Here is a 23822-nt window from a genome sequence, read left to right as displayed (position 1 = left end):
GTGCCATAATGTTAGGATATTGTTGTATTTGTTTTCTTCAGGTATTCCTCATTCACTCCTGATGTACTTAGAGAGCGGGAACCATGTCATCCTGTTTGAGATATAATACCACATGTGACAGTATGTAATGCCGGACTCTCAGCAGTGCTATTTTATGGTGGAAATTCAAATTATCACAGCAAGGAAAATTGTCATATGAAAGTGGTAGGTATTCCAAGAGCAGCTGACAAAGTACTGCCTGTCACCATTTACTCAAATCATATTGTTAGCTTTATTAATAGAATTTTTAAAAATCTTTTCAGTATTGACCTCTGGCTGTGACTGTCATTGTTTTCTTTTCCATCTTTTTATTAGAGAGTGTACTCTGCACTTCAACAAACAATGGTACAAATAGTTGTGGATCAACGTAGCTGAAGGGTATAGACTAGTGTTTTAAATTAGTTTGACCTTTTAAAAATATTTTTAAATGCCCAGCTCACAAAGGAGTTGACCTTTGTCATTATCCAAGGACTTTCTGTTATTTGAAAATTTAACTCATTAATAAAATTAATGGTAGGTTATGCAGTGAGAGGAAAAAATAATGTTATGTGGTTTGCATTGGGTGAACTAGGGCTAACTGTAATTCTTTGTATATCACACATACACAGATGTTTTATAAAATAAATTGAAGCTGCATACATAGTTTCCAGACAATAAACCTGTATATCTTTGTGTTAAAACAATATTAATGTACCAACTTCTTATGCCAAGGATAAGGAGCAACAACAACAACAACAAAGAAAAGATTAAAAAGAAAGAAAAATTATTCTGTATTTACTCAATTTTTATCTAAAACAAAATGGGTTCAAGACCTATTAATTTCTGGAGCCGTTGCATATGACTCCTGTTTTTTTCTCAAAGTAGAAAAGGTTTCACAAAATATCTCTGTGGTTTTCAGAGCAGCCACACACATGTAAAACTTGAGTGCTGAAACTGACTCAGCTAAGGAATCTGATCACTGTTCTCAAGAGCATATTAGGGATAATAGAACTCTCATTTTGATTTGTCTCAGATTCCAATTCTTTTTAAAAAGACTCACCCATGCTGTTTTTAATACTGCAAAGAGACTCCAGGAAAGAAAGTCAGAATTTCATGAACACATCAACCAAGGATTTTGTTTTTGAATCAGAGAGAAAAGCTGTGCTGCTAAAGAAAATTACAAAAGTGTTGACTGATTTGTTTTTGTTGTAAACAAATTGTGGAGTTAACAGAAAGGTTAATAGGAAAGAAATCGCTTTAAGATGGTGATTACTCACCATCATATCATAAGATTACAAATGATTGTTCTTTGAAAGCAGACAGCGACCAGTCAGTGGAAAATTATGTGCCTGTAGTGAATGATTCTCAATTGTACTTTTAAGCTTTAAAGGCTAAAAATAATGAACATTTTTCCTTGAATTAACAAGCCTTGTAATGAAGTTTACAAAGTGGAAGGTAAAAGAAAGGCAGATTAATTTTCTCCCTACAGAAACTCCCTCACGAAAGCTTAAAGTTTTTATGATATTAAAATACATTATGATGATGTTTAATATTTTTTCAGTTTCCCATTAAAAATGTGTATTTTCCTAAATGTAGTAGTTTTTCTAAAATTTCAAAAATTGTACATTCAAATATATAAAATATATGTGAGTAGAAACAGGAACTTACAAATGAACATTTTTAAGCCTAATTGTTTCCAGTGAGACCTGTGCCATCTCATATTGAGAAAGATAATTAGCCTACAACAGAGTACTTTTTGGATCTTTTATTGGGATCCTGGTCGAGTTAAATGGCACTGTTAGTTCTACAAGAAATCCTATTTCAATTTCTTAATTAGTGAGCTTTCTTGATTATCTAGCCCCCAGATTGTATACTCATGTATTTCAAGAGAAACTGGTTTATTGCTTGTTTTTTGTTTGTTTGTTTTTGCATATTGCTGTTTCATATTCCTATGATATTATATTGAATAGGCTTAATTTTACTAAATTTAAATTTTAATGCAACTAATTTTAATGGATTTTAATTTAATTTAATACATTTTAAATTGAATTAAATAGACTTAAATAAAACAAGCAAAGCATAATTGTTCACACCTAAAATTATTTATAATTATTCAAAACAACACTTAACTTTTAATAAGAAAAGAAACAGTTTAAGCAACATGTAAATATTCAAGAGTTTCAGATAAAAAGAAAGAAAAGTATATGGCATAAAAACTATTGCATCATCTGCCCAATATTTGGAAATTAATATTTCATTATTTAAAATGTACTGGTTTAAATATTTTTAAAGTACACACTTTCAACTTGATGTAATGAAGAACATAATATACTATTTTGATCCACAGAGTATGAGTAGGAATTTGAGCACTATTCATTTTAAATGAATCCTTTGGTCAAATTGTTTAGCTTTTGTTAATAAAATAAAGAAAAATTCCATTTCTTTATTATGGTTCTGTTAGCAAATATTAAGCCAATTTTAATAACATGAATCTTCATTGAACTGAAGACTTTAACACAATTTAAATATATTTATCAGAAATCTACACTACTGCTTTGCTCATTTTGTGCAAAAAAAAAAAAAGAAAAAAAAAGCCCTGAAATTATTTTGACAGTTTTTTTCCAGTATTTTTTAGAGGGTATACTAAGAAACAAAAATAGTCTGTCAGAAAGCTATATCAAAGATAACTGGGATTTTTGCAAAATTATTTTTCTTAAAATAGTTTCCATTAAATTAAAACCAACTTAGTGGTCATTGAATGATTTTCTATGTACATGCTTCCTCCTGCATGCCTGATACCTCCATTGATATATGTTCATCTGTGCTACAGAGATATTAACAAAGATAACTTCTGTGACTAGTTGTGGGTAATAATCAATGATAAACTTTTCATTAAACCAGTTGGAATATTCTATGTGATAGAAGATGATTAATGATTCCTACAGCAAAATTATAGGTGGATATTGGATGCCCCAGGTGTCCACTGGTGGATGGTAAGTCAAACATCAGGGATTATGTGTGATATAAAATTTTTTGAATTATATGTATGTCCTTTAAAAGGAGCCATGACAGACACAACTGTGTAAAATACAAAAGAAGATGAAGAATAGGTGAATCACTCCTCCAGGTTGCAGTTGAGTAAAATTCCTACTATAATAATCATAGTAACATGAATGATAATGTTTGTCCTCACATGCATTCAAGATACAAGAGAAACCTTCATTATTGGGGTAATGTGATAGTATCCTCTAGTGATAACCATTATGTTCTGATACATCCCCATGCTTCTATCAAGCACAAGGGCACATAGTTAAAAATATGATGATCATAAAATTCAGGAAACTTTCCTGTGGGGTTAGAGCTTCTGTCTGCTCAACAAATTGCAGATATGAATAGGGTAGGCTTAGAAGAAGGCCAGTTGTTCCACACAGAGATCAGATTCTGAACTTGATTTTAGAAAGCTCTTCAAACAAATATGACAGCACTCAATGGGCTAACAGAAACTTCAGTGCAATAAAGTAACAGACAAGATCACAGAGCAGCATATATGTAAATGAGTGCAGTTGTTTTTAATTCTGTACACTTTTTTTTCCTTTTTAAAAAACTACATCCAGAGTGGCATATCTACTGTGAATCAATGAGGCATAGCTAAATTTCAGGATTTCTCAGGGAGAGAGATGGTTTGGGTAATGAACTATAAAAGTATATATAATTGAGCTGCTGGCAGTTTGCAATGTTTTAGCATAATGCAGAAATTCTCATTGTGCCACAGGTAAAAGGAAAGATTCTTTTCAGTACATAGGCAGTAAAAATTTGGCTGTCCAAATTTGTAGACAATGAAAGTTGCCTATATTCTTCTTTTACTTTTTTTTCTTCAGTCCAAAGTGCCAGAAGATGAAAGAATTAAAATAGAAATGTGAAGACCAAAAGAACAAGAGCAGTAGAAATTGTAAATGGCCAATCCAGCAAACACTCTGATAATAGAAGTCAGTAGTCAACAACCAAACATAGAAAAAAATATTACAGTCTACTTAATTCAGAAAAGCTCGGGTCATTCTAGAACTTGTGTTTGATTGGGGATGAGAAATGGTTCAGCCAATTTTCCTGAGGTTTAGGAGCTCTAGAAATACTTCTGAGGAAAATTCTAGATACCCTATCTAAGGTACCCTAACCAGGTACCTACATTAGAGTGTGGATCAGATATTTCATTTTCATTTACAATGTATAATCTATCTGTTATTGAAATCGATATCTGAAGAAGCTCATGTACTGCATTCAAAAGAATAAAATTAAACCACAATGTTTTCAGATAGATTGGTGTAGGTTTTAGTAATAAAAATGTATGATTGCATTAATCGACAGAGTTCAGTGCTGTATGGAAACTATTCTCCTCTAAAGATAATCTATTCTTTCTAGGAAACAAAAAGACTAGGCATATTTACATGGCTTGAAAACATTAGAAAACACATGGAAAATTTTTTTCTACTCTAAATGGAAGTATAAGTTTTCCCAGATCTTCGCAGTCTATGTGTTTTGATATGGTTGTGACATGGTAACAAAACAGTTTTCATATGGACTCACATTGCTCCTGGAATCATTGCCCCTTGATTTCTGACTATGGATGACTCAATCAGTTTCCTGCCTCTTTCTGAATAATTTACATTTCAGTATCCCAGCTTTCCTTCCTGCAGAGTTGATTCTGTTAGAACTATTCCAGTCTATCAGACACATTTGTGGATGTGTGAAACTCAGTATGAAAAAATTTCAAATGCTTTCTGGAAGTTCCTCAATCCCATTTATATCGGAACATTGTCAAAATAAATATGTGTTAGAGTGACTTCAAATATTCATTGGTAATTAGTGAGGACTATGGCTTCCAAGAGGACACAGAGAATCTTTAAGAAGGTAGGGGAATATGGGTTCAGGATAAGTAAGAGTTAAAATGTTACCTCTGATTCCATCAAAATACATTTCTATGAGTGTTTATATTAATATTTTCACCATTGTTGTACCTTTAGTAAGTTTTGACTGAGAAGAGTAAAGTTAGTCTATAACTAAATGTTTTTAGAAATTTCCTTAACAAAGTAAAATTATATCTGGAAATATTTTGTAACTTCACCAATTTAGTTCAAAATGGTAATAATCAGATGAGACATTATTAATAATTTATGACAGTATTATAGATTATTCTTGCCATAATCCAAGCGAGATGAGGTTGGATGAAAATTGTGAAAGTTTTTTAGCACCAGAGAGAGATGTTTTCTTTGGCTGAGGGTGTAGAGAAAGCAGAATCCAATAACATTGAATTTTACAGCCCACATTAAAAATCTCCCTTAACCTTTCTATGGCATTAACATTATTGACTATCTCCAATTATTTGGAACACTTTTCTTGATTTCCATGTCATAGCAGATTTTAATTTTCCTCCTACATTTTAAACTCTTTCCTTCTCCTTCATTTGCTTGTTTTCCTATAACTGCTTATAAAACGTTTGTTTTCCAAGGTTCTATACTTGCCCTCTTTATTATTCTTCACACACTATTAACCTCAGCCATCTCAAACACAGAGCATTCCACCTGACCTTCATGTGAAATTTAAGGACAAATGTCTATGTTGGATCATTTTAAAGAGCTTCAGAAAATAGCCTCTTTACCTCATTTGGGTGTACGAAATCCTTCTTAAAATCAAAATGTTCGAAAGTCAATTCATTATATTTTCTCCACATTTTACAATACATGCTCCTACTTCAGAAAGACGTTTCTGAAGTTTGAATTCTGACTCTATTAGGGAAGCAGAAGCCAAGGCGAACCAGAGTGACACCATTTTAAAATCAACTTCATCTTAAAACTAGCAAGTTAAATTCCTTGCCACATTCTTATGACAACTCATGGTCATAAGATTTTTATAGCTGAGGAAATAGTCCAAAGACACCTACAATGACAGACACCTACAACAAAAGAAAAGTCCAGATGTCCCAATACCCATAACAATATATGCTTTCAAAATAATGACAGTTATATTCAATGTACTTACACACTAAAAGGTCAAGGATAGTTTTCTTTAAATCAATAGAATAATACATTTTGTCATGCTGTCTACTCATCCTCGTATAGTTACAGTTTAGTTTAGTCTTTGCATAGACAAGACCCAATATCAGAAAAAACAACAACAACAACAACAACAAAAAAAAACAAAGACAATGTGTTCCTCCGCTCGCTTTCTGAGGATGCCATACTCTGTGACAGAGTTGCTTTCTATAAAATCTCTTCTCACTGCTCTCTGTGATTCACCTTGAATTCCTTCCTGCATGCGATCTAAGAACCCTCTCTTGAAATCTGGACTGAGACCACTTTTCCAGTAACAGTTCTGCTATTCATAGTCTTAAATCTCATTTACTATGGATTTCTCTGTGCTACCAAATTTTTATCTATACTACTGGGAAGATAATGCCTATCTTATAGTATTGTTTAAATCTGTGACCACGTTTTGAATAAATCAAAATTCAGATTCAATAATGATAGTTAATGTTAATATTAATAGTATTAATACCATTATTATTATAAGCAGACTCCCAAATCCACTCATATATATTAGCAGAAATGTCAGGTTCTCATGGATTCTTCCAATATCTTATCATAACCAATGTCTCATAAAATAGTGTCGACTCTCTCCCTTGACATATAGCTTATTAAAGATCAATAAAAATGAAGGTTTCAAGTCTATGTTTGGTTGTTATAAACATATAAATGATATTTAAAGCCATTTATTAGGGAAAAGGGTATAAATGTAGAAGAAAATACTGTGTTTTGTGCCATTTAAGACTCTTTATCATCTGACCTCAGAAAACTTACCCTTCCAGCATAATTTCTTCTACAATTGCCAAGAGTTTTCTCTTATTAGTGAACTCAAAATACTTAGAATTCACTATTCAATGTACAGGTGCCATATAACATATAATACTTTCTTAATTACTGTTTATCAATGGGCAAATCTTACCCCAAAGTCTGAGGAAGCTGAAAAATGCAAGAAAAAAGGCTGACATAGCCAGTTTCTCAGGAGAAAAAAAAAAAACATTTAACAGGGACTTATGAGCAGAAGTTACGTCTGTGTCTGGCAGCAGGTGAGACAAGATGGTGGATCTCCATGCCATTATCCCCTGCCCCCAAAACCCAGGGCTTATCTACCATATGTAAATGTATACATGATTCAGAAGGGATGTGTATGACAACTAAAGTATGATAACATCAAGGTTGTTTGACTTAAGGCCAAGAATTATTGTAACACCTGCTCTTACACAAGGAACAATGGATAAACTGGAGATCTTAGAGGGCTCCCCAGAACTGGGGTTAATAAAAAGTCAACATGGCCGATTAACATCCAAGATGGAGTTGCTTTAGCCTCCACAAGACAATGTTACATATTGGTTTACAGGTATTTACATCTGCCAGACAGCCAGTTCCTTGCTTAGAAGAATCATGTATTTTCACCAGTGCAATTTCAAAACCTTAGCACAATTCCTGGCACAAATACTATACTAAACTAAGGTCTGCTAAGCATCCTTTTTCTCTACATCAACAATTTATGGTCAGAAATTTATTATGTGGTGTTCAATAGATTTTGTTCTCAGAACAATTTGTTAAATCTGTAATGATTTAGATGATATACTAAGGAGAGCAGCAATCTGAATTTAAAAAAAAAATCTCCTTTTTATACTCTGGGCATTTTTTGAGGTGAAAAAGAATATATCCTTTGGGACTAATTCCAAAAGTGTCACAACAATTGTGTAATCATCTAGTAACTTTTATGACAAAGTAGATGAATTAATCAGAGACAAATTTTTTTAACTTATCATATGAGATTTTAATGCTCAAAGAATCTAATTAAGGTTAAAAATTACAATATGTATGAAAATAGTACATAAATAACATTAAGTGGAGTATAAAAAATTTAATATTCTTTTGTATCAGCAGATTGCTTACTGAATTCTTTACCTTAAAAACTATTTAGGCAAAATCAATACTTAACACATTAATGAAATAAAATTTATGTGAGTAGTAATAAAAATCAATAATAAGTTATTATGCTAAGATCAGTGACCAAGAAATAGATAGATATATTAAGTAAAGTCCTCTTTAATGCTGTATATAATTTTGGTAATTGTTTTGCATATCTAATTCAAAATTGTTAATGGACAGTATAAATAAAACACATCCTAATCAGAATCAATATATTATAATATATTACTGCCTTTTCATTTGTTATCTATTTCTAAAAATGGTGCTTTTATTTTATTTACAGGTATTTAATGTGTATAGGAAATTTTACAAAGTGATGGTGCAGATGTTATGTTTCAAAAACCGCATTCCCACGTGGGAGCTATAAAATCTGTACAAAAAGAAAAAAAAAGCACATACACCTGTAAAATATGTTTGAACGCATTGGAGAGTTATGAAAGCTGCATGGCCTTGAAGGGGAAGGGAAGTACGTTCTCAGAGAGAAGAGAAGCCCATGGATGTCAAACCAGTGTTCTAGGTTCTCCACATTAGAGTATTTGTGAATCCCAAAGCTATGGAGGAAAGGATGGGAAGCTGAACAGATATATTGAAAAATTTATAGTGCTTGACAAATAAAAACTGAAGGTAAGGATCTACCAAGGGTGATGGTCTCTGGTAATTAACATATACTTTCAATTGTGCATGACGGTATGAACCCTAGGGGCCAGCTGAACTGGGTATAGATCAACAAATACAAGAAGTAAAGGCAAGATTAAAATCTGGTGATATACCCTCCAACTAAATGGTAGACTCAAACAAAACAACCCATTGTGGAATAAAATATTACTATTTAGGGAATAAATCTATATTAATAGTTTTTCATACAAAATATCTGCCATTTGGTTTTTAAAATTAATTAAATAAAAGATAAGAATTTATCAAAAACAATGCAAAAATTTTGGCAATGTAAACATATCTATAGAGAATTCATATATTGAAATTATTTTTATAGACCTTTAAATAACTATATGTGCGTGCAAGAAAGTAATATGAACATGGTGAGTTTTGAAAGAGAAATGAAAGCTTTAAAGAGAACATAATGGAAATTCTCCATTGAAAAATAAAGCAAGTGAGCTGGTTTCAACATATTTGACAGAATTAAAAAGAGTTATAATCTTGGCAATAGAGTGAGTGAAAATCTCCAGATAAAGGATAGAAATAGAAGAAAAAAATATACAAGATACACGGAAGATAGTGAAGGGTTTCACATATAAGTAATTGAAATTGCAAAAAGAAAAAAGAATAAATGGAGCCAAAGCACTATAAGGAGAAAATGGCAAAGACTCTCAAAACTGGTGAAAAATGTTGTCACAGTTTTCACAAGCAATTACAATACAAAGCAAATAACTATGAAAAAAGCCTCAAATGAACATAACATACATAGCATAACATAACATTATTGCTGAAAATGAAAGATGGAGAAAACAGATTAAAAGTTTTCAGAGCCAAAATGCATATTATAATACCTAAAATTTAAAATTGTAGGTTAAAGTTAAATTGACCACTAAGTTATCGAAAAAACAAAACTTAACTAAAGACAGGAAACAATTTTTAAATTTAAACAATTTTAAAAAAGAAAAAAGAAGCCACATGATCATTGAAAATTATCTTCAAAGTGCTTAGATGAAAAAAATGTTGATGCCCTAGAGTTATATGTCTAATGAAAATAATACAGACCAAAGACAGTTATATTTGGCAAGTAATAACTGAAATAAGTAGTCAGCAGAATCCCCACGGTAAACAAAATACTAAAGCAAATTCTTCAGGTAGAAGAAACGATCTCAGTGATTAGTATGGTCAGCCTCGGACTGTCTAAGGTCTTTACCTGAACACATGAAAAGGTATGCAGTCTCACTCATTAGAGATCACATGTGAATTAAAAATACAATTGAATACCAATGTATGCACAAAAGAAGAGCTAAAACTTAAGCCCTCAAAGTTGCACCCAATATAAATGCTTGCTTGTAGTTACAAAACACGTATAAAACATGTTTATTGCACTTTATTCATAACAGCTTCAAACTGAAAACAAGTTAAACATTCATCAACTGTTAATGTGGCAATCACAATGAACCAATTACCACTCTATGCAAATATAGGCAAATTGCACAAACAAAATGTAATGTTAAACAAACCAGAGATGAATAATCTGTATTATTTCATCTCATTTATATAAAGTTATTTGAAAAAAAACTAGTCTGTGGTGATCATTCAGGAGCATGGTTACTATTAAGGAAGGGGGTAGGTAGTAATCAGTCATTGGAGTTGTGTGTCAGTAAAAATCTTTGGATCTGAGCAGTGATCCAAAAGCATCTTCACTTTCTGAAATTTTACCAAAATGTAACTACTGATTTGTTAGCTTTTCTGTATATATTTGATTCTTCAGCAAAAAAATTTCATACATTTCCACCTTCTATAGTAGGAGCTTCTCATCTCCGACTTCCCTAAGTGTGGGTTGCTTTTAAAATAAAACAAATACTTACTTCTTTATAATAAATTATATAATCTTAAAGTATCTTTCATTAGTTATCTATGTCTTCCAAAACTAATGTAGTACTTGTTATATAAAATGAGACTGATTTTTATTTTTCCTACTGTAAAATTGAGTAGGAATGGGATAAATTTTTTATAGTATTACCAGACTACTAAAATCATAGAATTTTGAGATTATACAAATATCATCTTTTAAAAAATATATATTGCATGTATTACGAAAACATACCAGAATGAGATCATAAGAAATAGCATGATAAGTGTTTCCTCTCTAAGAAACTTCAATACATACTCTTTTAGTTTGGGGTAAGTGAAATCATAAAGGTAGATTTATTTGAAAATTATAACTCTTTTTTTAAAAGATGGGGTCTAGCTCTGTCACCCATGCTGGAATGCAGTGTAGCAGTCATAGCTCACAGTAGGCTCGAACTCCTGGGCTCAAGCGATCTTCCTGTCTCAGCCTCTTGAGTAGCTGGGACCACAAGTGTCCATTACCATGTCCAGTTTGGAAATTATAACTTGCTAGGAAGACGTGCAGAAGAAAAAAAAAACAACATTAATATTTGGTTAAGGAATAAATTAAAGGAAAAAAACTAATATAAAACTAATAGTTATTAATAGAATATATGTCACATGCTACAGAACATAAATGGCGAGCCCTTCATGATTGCCATTCTAAGAAATGCGTGTACACAAATGTGTATCACATGAGGCAATATGAATTAAAGACTGTAATGGAAACCCAAAGGACATTGGGCGCACAGGGTAGAATAAGATATCTTTAGATATAAAGGAAAAAGCCTTTTCATGCATTTTTGCATTTTAGTTGTATTTAAAGGGGTTGGTAGATTTTAAATAGGAGAAATTATAGAGGGCATACTAGGTAAAGTGGACTTTGTGAACAAATGACCAGAAACGAGAAAAGAATAGAGTACATTTGTCTGAAACACCTGTGGGCAAAGTATGCATAGTAAGAAACAAATGGAAAAAAGCAGATGTTGAATACTGGAACTATTTAGTTGACTTTCGTTATGTAAACTTGGTATCAGGAGGCAGGGAGAAGGGTAGAAAAGAGGTTAAAGATTGTTTATAGCAAAAGTCCATGACAGGAGTCCAGTCCTTTCTATTTAAATAATACCTATGTTTTCTATATTAAAATGTGTGGAAAAGGTGAATTTTAATCAAAATTTCAGCAGTAGCTGAGGAAATTTAAATAATTATTCCATTACACCAAAAAATAAATGAGTTTCTCTCTTTGAGATTACTGCATAGCACTTAAAACATTAAGGACTGTAAGGATTCCATGTATATCCACATAGATAAATCCTCCATTCACTGGTGACTTCATACATTGTTTTTCAATCCACATTAAATTATGTCAGTTACTAAGACTCCCAAAGAAATTTTCCTGATCATTCTCTTTGTTTGCAATGTTTAAAACATAAAAAAGACAATGTATAAAAGATGTGAGAAAAAATATATCCCTGTTTTTGGGAATTTTAGGAGTCATTCATTTTGGAAAACATGGTTCAACATTTTTTTATAGTACAAAAATTATTAATTTTCTTAAGTTTGCATTATGAGCACATGTTTTGTACTACTTATGAAGGAATTCATACATTAAAATGATGTCACTTCATTTATTAAATGCAAATCGTTTTAGATATGGGTTGTCCACATACTAAATGTTAATTAATTTTGGTGAATGGAGAAATGCAATAGTCAGGTAAAATTTACATATTCAGGCTTGGAAGTGTCACCTTTTGGAAAATGCCTTCAAACATTCAGTAGTAAAATAGAAATAATTTTATAAGTACTGGTAGCTACAGGTTAACCTGGTTAAGAATGTAGTATATTAGTTATGATAATGTTCCCTGTTGCAACAACAAAAAAATACATATAATGGCTCAAACTTGGTAGAAGTTTTATTTGTTTGTTTGCTTTTGTTTTAGTTTTTTTCACAGTGCGTTCAAAATTCTAGTTCCTCTTTAACTGGTGAGTTTTCTCTGAGGGTTGTTTGTTTGTTTTAATGTTGGGGAGGTAACTTGAGCTATTTCCATATTTTTCTTCATCTTTAATGTATGGCTTCCAAAAATTTATCATTATCATTAACATCAAGCTTGCTAGGAAGGAAAAGAGTTTGAAAATCATGCATACATTTATGTGAGCCTTGCCTTGAGGCGGTACATATTATTTCCACTCTCTCTCCATATTGCTCCTTTGGGCCAAGTTGAGTCACATGGCCACCTTCACTTCAAGGACATATCGGAAATATCATAACTTTATATTATAGCTGTTTGTCCCTTATGAGGACAAAAATTATGAGTGATTATTTAGCCAGTTTACATGGTAATAAATTGTATTCATTCACACTTTGGAGCAAAATGAATTAAGTGGCTAGAGTTGTAAGCATTGTGTGCTAGTCACATAAAAAATGCAAAACAAGAGTGAGCTAAGATCACGCCACTGCACTCCAGCCTGAGCAACAGAGTGAGACACCGTCTGAAAAAAAAAAAAAAGAAGCAAAACAAGTATAAGTCAAAATAATAGCTGTGTAATAGCTTTTCATGTAGCTGGGGGAGAAAACATATAAAGAGTGAGATAATAAGGCATTGTAACATATAATTTAAATTTTCCAATCCAGTAATTGGGATTATTGCTATTCAAAGAAGGAAGACCAATTTATTAGGATTGTTTTGTAGTAATTCTAGATATGATGTGTTCGGTGGTCAATAGGAGAGAATCGTTTGAAAAATAGTGATGTTTAGTTTGGTAGAGAAGACCAATTAGGTGAAGAGATTTTGAATATAATCCTTATGTATAGAAAATTGTCCCTGTAAGCAAAGGGAGACATAAATGTGATTGAATAAGAAATTGGTACAAATAGGTTGTGATTTAGAACAGATTGAGAAATAAGAAGAAGAGAGACTACAATAAAAAACATGGCAAAATTATTGAGATATTCTGAAGACTTTGGTTCATAGCTATAAAAGGAGTCTGGGTGGATATTAGGGACTATAAATGGAGCCTAAGTAAAAAGTGATTTGGAAAGAAAAACATTTTGAAAAAAGATCAACAATATTAAAAAATTCAAATGAACAATTATTTAATTTGAATTTTTTAATATAATATAATTTTTAAAAATATATATGTGTGTATATACATTTGAAATCAGGAATAAAGAGATGTGAGAGTCTCCTCTTTTAAATGCATTGACTCATAACCAGCTTGAGAAGTATTAGCTGCTTTTCAGGAATAAATGATGACAGAACCAGATAAATTAGAAAATATTGGTAATATGCTAAATATTAATATAAGCTACCAAAATACACATTGACTAATAAAACTTTAATATACATTAGTATAAAGTTCAAAGAATGATTAAGAATGTGTTTATTCCATTAGAGTTCAAAACATAATAGTTAATTGAATAAATTTGTTGATCTTTTAACACCTTTTAGATTACTTAGAAAAACTGATCACCTCTGATGACAGAGGATTTCTGCATTTATTCTTTTAAATATTTAATAAGCAAAGATTGTATGACATACTAGGTTTCATCCTATAGACTGAGAGTAAGAAGGTAAAAATACAGGCAAGGTTTCTAGTATCATGGTGAATATTTCCAGTGAGAATAAAAATATTAGTAAATAAAAAAATTATGACCTAGGAAATGCTACCAAGAAACTGAAATATTGTGTTCTACTTCCGAATGACAGTAAAAAGGGGGAAGCAACTTAGATAGCTGACAAGAAACATTTCTCTGAGAAGGTGATATTTTAAGCAGGAATCTTAATAATTAGAAGAAATCAGCTTAACAAAGATCTAGAGGAAAAAGTCAAGTTGGAATAAAAAAAAAGCATACAAAAGATCCTTAAGCCAAGAATGATAGAAGAAGTTAAGAAAGACTATTATCAAGTGGACTAGAACATTTGTGCAGAAAACTGGGGCCATGATCAGAGGTTGGTTTTTATTGAAAGGACATAGAAAACTTTAAACAAAAAAAAACATGGTCTGATTTGTTTTAAAAAAGGTCACTGTCTGAAGAATTATAAAGGGACAAGTGGAAGCAAAGGACCCAGCTAGATTATTGTAGTTCAAGAAAGAGATGATAAAGACATATAATAAGACGACAGGCAACAATGTGGAGCGCTGTGAGTATGTTTTGGTTTATTTGCAGAGGCAGAGTGTGCCAACTGAATTAAATTATTTCTGTCCTTGTTCCACCAGCACCCAGCAAAGTTTCTTTGTCAAGAAATATGAAACTTAACTACTTTAGTTTTACAATAACTGACCTAGCCAATGCATTTTTTCCTTTCTGTCTGTAATGCATTAATTCTATAAAACACATTTGAAAAACTTGCTTTTGTTCAGTAGGGACGACCACATTTTATTTTTATATCATGCTGCACAGATATATGAATTACCTCCTACCGATTAGGATGATATCAAAATGTAAATATAATTTATAGGGATAACTTGAAGGCATCATCATTGCCTATTGCATAAATATCATTTGATGATAGCAGAAGCACAGATAAGTGTGTTTCTAGAATATCTATTACTAAATTTTTCATAGCTTATTAAACTATAAATGACTTAAGGTACAGTAGATGTAAGGAAGTACCTACTGCTCTTGTATAGACCCAAGTTTTAAGCGTCTCTATTACTTTTCCCAGCAAAGGTATATAACACTTAAGGCATCATCTACTAACAGAATAACTTAACTCTTAGTCTGCCTTATTCATCCAGAAAGAATTTTGAAAAAGGAAATTTCATGGCGTGACATGTAACAGTCTAGGGTGTTTTCCATTATATGTATGGTATGAATATGTCCTAATAGTGTTTCACTTGCTTTTTCTCCTTGCTGTTTCTCCAAAGACGCCTCTGTTGCATCTATCATTCAGGATACAATCAATACCTATAACTCTATAAATACAGTGAGTCTAGTATCAAAGAAGACCTTAATGCAGAGATATGTCATGTTCTTTGGTTACATGATTGTATGTTATAAATTTAAAAGTTTTCACAAAATAATATAATTCTAAAATATTTTAATCAAAAATTCACTGGAGCTTTCAAATACTTTGACTACTTATTCAAAAATTATGTGGAATAAAACCTGTAAAATTAATTAAATGCTGTAAAAGAAAAGTAAGAAGGGAAAGCTTAGCAGAAGATAAAGCTGTGATAATACACATTACTACACTAACAGAAACCAGATGAGAGAGCTAAGGTCCTAATGTAGGCATATATGGGAATCAGGAGTGCCATGAGGATCTTACTTAAAATCCATTCTAAAGGGATTATTTGCTTAAGAAATTGCCATCAGGGACCAGGCACCCTGGCTCATGTCTGTAATCCTAGCACTTTGGGAGGCTTATGTGGGAGAATCGCTTGAGCCCAGGAGTTCGAGACCAGCCTGGAAAATATGGCAAGTACTCATTTCTATAAAAAATAAAAATTAGCTGGACTTGGTGGTACATGCCTGTAAGTCCCAGGTACTCAAGAAGCTGAAGTAGAAGGATCACTTGAGCCTGGAAGGTTGAGGTTACAGTGAGCTGAGACAAATCACGCTGCTGCACTCCAGTGTAGGCAACAGAGCGAGACACTGACTCAAAAGAAAAAAAAAAGAAAAGTAAAGAAAAAAAGAAATTGTCATTAGGACAATGACTATCTATTTTAAAAAAAGTTTCTTAACTCATTTTATATGTAAAACATTTCAGATAATAAAATTTTAAATATAAAAAAGTAAAGTAATAGGAAATATATCACATATTATTCACATTCTTAGGGAAGACATAACACATAACATGGAACATAGTAACCATAAAAATAATTACCATATAGAAATTAAACATTTTATCAGGAAAAGAGGAAAGAAAAATTAAGTAAAACATCAGGTTGTGTTTGATTACAGCTCTCTTGAGAACTGAACTTAATACTCTGCATAGCTAAAGAAAAAAGAAAAACAAAACTTTTATTAAACATCAAGTTAAAAAAAAAGGTATGCATGCTATCAAAGTAGAAGTTCAGGCCATTCACCAAATAAGAAATGGAAAGGTTCACCAAGTTAAAAAAACAGTGTTAATTTTTTTTTAAGTTTTATTAATCCTCTAAAAATCTGCTAAACATATTTAAATGAAAAGAATCAATAGAAGGAGGAGGACATGAAGACGGGAGAGAGGTGAAAAATTAGAAAAAGAAGAAAGAAAGGAAAAGATATGAAAACTGTTATTCTTACTTGTGAATGAAGATACAAAATATTTTTGAGTCTTTTGTAAAAATAAATCGGCTTCTTTTTGAAACATTCTCCATGCTCAATAGCATAGGGATAAACTCTTCTCTGGAAATTTGGTAAAACTGACTGGCAAACTATCTGTTCTTGTGTCTTTTTTGCAGCCAAGTCTTAAAGATCATGGTTTTTCCTGTGGCTATAGTTATATCAAGTTTCTATCTCTTTTTCAGTTAATTTTTGCAATATAAATTTCAAATATGTTATTTTCATCTATCTTTCTGATTTAAAGAACAATACATGGTACATAGTTTTGTCCCAGATTTTAAAATTACATCTCTAACTGAGGACATTCAGCTCTCATTAACAAAGATGCATTCTTGGGATTTCTGCATTTGCTTATTTAATGAAAACAGAGATGTTTTTCTGCTGTTATTTTTTAAATTACTGGTTATAAGTCTTATTAAGTCTATATTTGACTTACTATTTCATAGTTTCTTTAGTACTGTTTACGACATTATTAAGGGCCTATGTATGTATTATCCCATCATGCCATGAACAGCTTCATGAGAATGGAGTATTATTATTAAGATTTTACAGATCAGAACCCTCGTCTACATAGGTTAAGTAACTTTCCCAAGGTTACACAGTGTCAACTAAAGAATGATGAGGTTCATACGTTTGGAAAGGAAAGCTTTATTTCCCATCAAGGGTTTGCAGCCTGCAGGGTGGCAAACAGGCTGGGAAGCACAGGGCCAGCCGGAATCTGAACACAGGCACTTCAAGTGTGAAAAGAATAAGACAAGAATTTATGCTGAATGGGGTGACCAAATATACATACTCATTAAGCTATAGGAGGAGTTATGAATATTTATGAAAGGAGAAACGTGCATGCGCAGTTGAGTTTCATGCCTTTCTCCACGGATCCCAAGTTCAAAAACTGGCAGTGTTAGCATTATCCAAGGGTGGAGTCTTTGACCCGCTGTTATCAAAAATTTAAGAAGAGGACCCAAACACTCTCGCTATGCATCCTTCATGGTCAGTGCTGTCTTATAAGGAAGGAAGGCTGGTTGGTTGTTTTATTATAACCACAAAAAGAAGGGGTACCATCAGGTGTTTGGTTGATATCAGAAGTGGAGCCAGTCTCTGCAAAGCGCTGGTTTCTTTTTAGCCTTTAGGGAAGAAAGCCAATAGTGGGTAGCGAGGGAGGAGCTAAAATCAGCTGTGTCGGACATCCCCCATCCTGTCATGGCCAACAACTCAGTTTTGAAGGTGTCTCTGGGGTTTCCTTGGCAAAGAGAGAGTCTGTGTCTTTGCAGGGCTTAGGATTTCATTTTTATTTCTCAATAGCTAATAGAAAATAATTACTTGAAGGTAGGTAAGATTGAGTCCAAAGCCCAAGCTTTTAATTATTATCCATTACTTTGTCTTTAATGCCATCTCCCCTGCTAATTATTTTTAGCTTAATTTTTTTTGTTAATTTTTCTCAATGTTTCAGCCATTATGAATAATTATATGTGTACCATGTTATTTTTGTTTTGCAATGATTTTCCGTTTCATTTAAAAATGTGAAGACAATTATTCATGCCCATGGAGTAAAGAATTGAGAAGTTCAAAATAGCTCATGATGAAAAGTATCTGTGGTTGGCCCCATGCTCTAACCATTAGGCCTACACTTAGGGGGCAACTATTATCATAGTTTATTTTCTGTTTCTTCTGGTGGTTACATACATTCTTTTTGTTTTTGTTGTTCAGCACTTTATTTTTTTAATTTTTTAGTTTTTAACTATGATAACACAGTAATTTTATATATTTATGAAGGATATGTAATGTTTTAAGGACCTACAATGTGTAATGATCAGATCAGGGAAACCAGGGTATCCATCACCTTAAGGCTTTGTTATTTTTTTTTATGTTAGAAGCATTTCAATTCAACTCTTGTAGTTATTTAAAAACATACAATAAATTATTGCTAACTATAGTCACTCTATTACATCACTGAATACTAGATCTTGTTCATCTCATCCGACTGTATTTTTGTACCTATGAACTATCTCCAGTTTATCACCCCACTCCCTACTTCCCTTCCCAGCCTCTGTCAACCATTATTCCACTATCTATCTCCATGAGTTCATTTTGTTGTTGTTTTAGTTCTCACATATGAGGGAGAATCTGCAATATTTGTGTTTCTGTGTCTGGTTTATTTCACCTAATGTCATGTCCTCCAGTTTCATTCAGGTTGTGCCAAATGGACAGAATTTCATTCTTTTTTGTGGTGAAATAATATTCCATTGTATAAAATGTGTCTATATACGCCACATTTTCTTTATCCATTAATTTCTTGATAGACACTCAGGTTGATTCTGTATCTTGGCTATTGTGAATAGTGCTGCAGTAAACATGGGAATGCAGGTATCTCTCTCTCTCTGTTTTTTTTTTTTTAGACAAAGTTTCACTCTTGTTGTCCAGGCTGGAGTGCAGTGGCACAATCTTGGCTCACTGCAACCTCTGCCGTCCAGGCTGGAGTGCAGTGGCACAATCTTGGCTCACTGCAACCTCTGCCTCCCAGGTTCAAGCAATTCTCCTGCCTCAGCCTCCCAAGTAGCTGAGATTACAGGCACCCACAACCATGCCCGGCTAATTTTTTGTATTTTTAGTAGAGATGGGGTATCACCATATTAGCCAGGCTGGTCTCATACTCTCAACCTCAGGTGATACAGCCGCCTTGGCCTCCCAAAGTGCTGGGATTACAGGCATGAGCCACCGCACCCGCCGATACACTGTTTTGTTGTTGTTTCTTTGTTTGTTTGTTTTTTAAAATGTATACCCAACAGTGGGATTGCTGGATCTATAGTAGTTCTATTTTTTTTTGTGTGTGTGTGGAACCTCCATATTGTTCTCCACCTCAAATATGCTGTGACCTCCTAGCAAAATGGGAATTGGCTCACTTTTAAAATCCTTAACTTTCCATGTAATATTAATTCTTACATTGTTATTTTTATTGAGATAGCATTGATATCTTATATGTGCATCCTCTATTTTTGCTCCATCAACTGTCAATACATTCTTAACTTTTTTCATTTTGAAAGAAGAGTATGTAACCACTTTCTCTCACCACTTCTGCTCTAAAACATTTTAAATTTTATCTTCATGTTTTTCCTGGAGATAATCACGTCCCTTCTGTTATAGAATTATCATTTTTCTAACGTATAACTTACTTGTAAAATTTGAAAACTAGTAAATAGTTTTTATATTTTAACCACATATATCGGCATATATCTGACCATTCTGTATTGTTTTGTCCTTTCTATAAAACCAGTATCTCTTGGCCACTAAACAGAGAGCCTTTAATGTTTGTTAGTGCTCTTAGTACATTCATGTGTATGGCAATCTTCAATGTTTTTTCTTATTCCTATTTTATTTTTTATTCTTTCCCCAAAAATTAACAGTTTACGTCCTCATTACAAATTTTACTGGTAGAGTTTGTTGGTTTGAGACTTCAACATACATGTCTTCTCACAGTGATTATTCTAAATAATTTAATACATATTTAAAAATTTAAAACATATAATTAAGCTCATATTTTTCTAGCAATTTCAAGCCATATGTGTTTGTGTATGTGTGCATGTGTGAGTGTGTGTGCATGGAAAAGAGCAGGACATAGTTCACCTTTAAAAATATTATCCAGTAGATTAGGCAGTAATTCCTAAGAAATAAATGCCATTATTTGGTTCTGGGTATTAATATTTACTGAATAATTTGAGCTCATTAATGACTACCTTGTCAATTTTATACCAGATGAACTAAACTATTAAATGTCCTTTGATGAATAATTTATGTTCTGAAATCATTCATTGCCATTTTAAACTAAGTATTATTTTAAACTACTGCAGGGATCATTTATATGTTATATATCTTTTAAATGATATAATATTTGAAATGTAGTACACAATATATCTATTATGCTCAGTATATATATTGTTATATAATTTTGTAAGTTGTAAATTTATTAGTTTTAAAATAATGCCTACCATGGTGTGTCAGATTTATTATTTACATGCAAGCTTTATTTTTGTTCATGTTTTTAAAATTAAAATGTGTACTCTAATAATGGATTCTACATGTTTTGAATCACAAATAGACACCAAAGGAGATGCAACTACAGACACACTATGATGAGAATTACACTTTGGCAGTAATTTTAGATTTTAGATATTGAGGGACAAATCATACAAACATTATTAAAGAATAACATTTATCCTCTGGTTGTAGTTTTTAAAAAAGCTACCCAGGATTTATTGTAAAGCTGTAAGAAAAGTTGACAATATTCCTATGGTTGAGAATTTGGGGTTAAAATAAAAATAAGGATGCATTAATGCTTAAAGCTTTCCAGATAAATGCAGTTGTTAGCAATATGTATATTCTTGCCAAGACGCGGATGGTGTGAGTCATCTTGTGTAATGATTGATGTATTGCTTTGGCAGACAGACATTATCCAGCCTAAAACTGGAAGCACTGAAGTCCTTGGCAGTGACAGCTGTGTTTTCATATGGAATACTTTGAGGTTGGGAGGTGTGATTCACACAATAGGAAACAGACCTAATAAATGCTAGGATCCTCTTCTTCATGACATAGGCTTACAGATTTTGTAGAATGAAGCTCAACTCAAAGATGCATTTTTGAAGTGTGTATTATTCCACTTGTTTAAACATGTGTACATAAAAAACTAGTCAAAGCACATATTGGTAACAGAAAAGACTTAACCTAATGCCACCAATTTTGTCCTTCGTAGAAATATAAATCCCTCATGAAGCCATTACGTTGTACTTTACAACTAGCATATGAAATATGAAAATAGTAGTATAAAAATGACAGGCTAAAGGACAGGTTCATTGTTTTGGAAAATTACAGTTTTGTGTGTGTCTGTGTGTGTGTACTTATATAATTTTGTAAATTGTATCTTGGTACTGTGGTAAGTTAGCAATGGCCTTTGCAGATGGAGCAGGTGACACATATTTGAAGCTTTTTTTAGAGATGGGGAAAAATATTTTCAGTTTAAAGTAAATGTCATTGTAAATTATTTCTGTCATATCTATATATTAATATTTTAAAAACTGAAAAAGTTTATGAAGAAACCACTAAAAATATCTCTTAAATTGAAAATATATAGTGATTCCAAATCAAATATTATAAGTAACTGAAATTAGTATTTTAAAGAATCTTAGAATATACAAGACCATGAGTTTCATCTGACTCAGAATAGAAAAGTTTTCCGATAAGTTGATATTCTTTTCAACACTATTCCAAAACTGAATGCAACTCCACATTTTTCTTGTGATATTAATTTGCTTTGGTGAGGGACCAACGACACACACACATATATATGCACATACACACACACACACACAGCCAGTAAGTTCAAGTTAACAAAGATAGTAGTTTAATATTCATTTTCAGAGAAGCTGTCTGATCACTTGGTTTATTCAATGGGGTTTCAGATATATTTTACTGACTTCATTCTCACAAATAATTATATGAAATTGAAATACAACCCATGATAAAAAAAATGTTTGAATGTTTGAATTTTGAATATCCAAGATTGAGAGAATTTAGAATTGTTAGAGATTTTAGAATGATGTTCAAAGTTAAGAGAATTTTGAATAAACATAAATGGATTTAAAATGCCACTTCTAAAAAAGTAACCAGATAATTAATTTAAAACTGAAGAAAGATAGTCCTTCAAAGAAAAGAAACAAGATTATTGACCATATAAATGGCTTCAGACTAGAAATCAGCACATTAAATCCAGAATATAATGTATTTGCTGAGTGCATATGAGTGAATTATTTACTTACTTTATTTTTCAATTATTTGCTGTGGAATGAATTAAAGGCTGGAAAGGGGAGGAGGGGCAGAGGAATAGGGAGAGGTTGGTTAAAGGTTACAAAGTTACAGCTAGATAGGAGAAATAAGTTCTAGTATATTCTAGCACTGTAGGGTGACTATAGACAACAATATAATTTATATTTTTAAATAGCTACAAGAGAGGATTTTGAATGTTCCCAACACACAAAAAAAATGATAAACATTTGAGGTGATGGATATGTTAATAACCCTGATTTGATCACTATACACTGTATATATCAAAATATCACTATGTAGGCCAGGCACAGTGGCTCACACCTGTAATCCTAGCTCTTTGGGAGGCCGAGGCGGGCGGATCTCCTGAGGTCAGGAGTTCAAGACCAGCCTGGCCAACATGGTGAAACCCGTCTCTATTAAAAATACAAAAATTAGCCATGCATGATGGCAGGTGCCTGTAATCCCAGCTACTCGGGAGGCTGAGATGGGAGAATCGCTTGAACCCGGGAGACGGTGGCTGCAGTGAGCTGAGATCTCACCACTGCACTTCAGCCTGGGTGACTAAGCGAGGCTCTGCCTAAAAAAAAAAAAATCACTATGTACCCCATAAATATGTACAATTATTATGTGTCCAATTTTTACGCTTTTAAAATTTTTCTTCTTTTCTTCTCATGATGCTTTAGGGCCCTGGTCTTGGAACTTTTCCTTGCATAAGGATCACTGTCAGGGTTTATTAAATGACAAATTTCTAGGTACCATACCCAGAGATTCTGATTCAGTAGGATGATTTGGGATGAGGCCTGTATGTCTAACAAGTCCTCAGATGTCAAATGTCAGGGGACCACATTTGAGAATCATCACTCTAAGGCAATGATTACAATTCCAGGTAGACTAGAAATTAAAAAAGAAAACAGCAGGCCAGGGAAATGGCAATGAGAAACAGGAGTCAACTGAACCAGCTGCCGCTGGCCAAAGGTAGAACCATTTATACAATAAAATAAATAAAGTAGTGTTGGATTATAACCCAAAGTATAAAATAAATATTAATGAATCCATAATTATATGAATGATTAAATAAGCAAATGATTGGAGGAAAATAGACAAATCTCTGCAGTATCCCAAATAATTTATGTAGATACTCTATCCTTGAGGAGATGAAG

The sequence above is a fragment of the Pan paniscus genome, chromosome 22 (assembly GCF_029289425.2).
Source record: "Pan paniscus chromosome 22, NHGRI_mPanPan1-v2.0_pri, whole genome shotgun sequence".
In the NCBI taxonomy this organism is placed as follows: Eukaryota; Metazoa; Chordata; class Mammalia; order Primates; family Hominidae; genus Pan; species Pan paniscus.
This window is presented reverse-complemented; position numbering follows the sequence as displayed.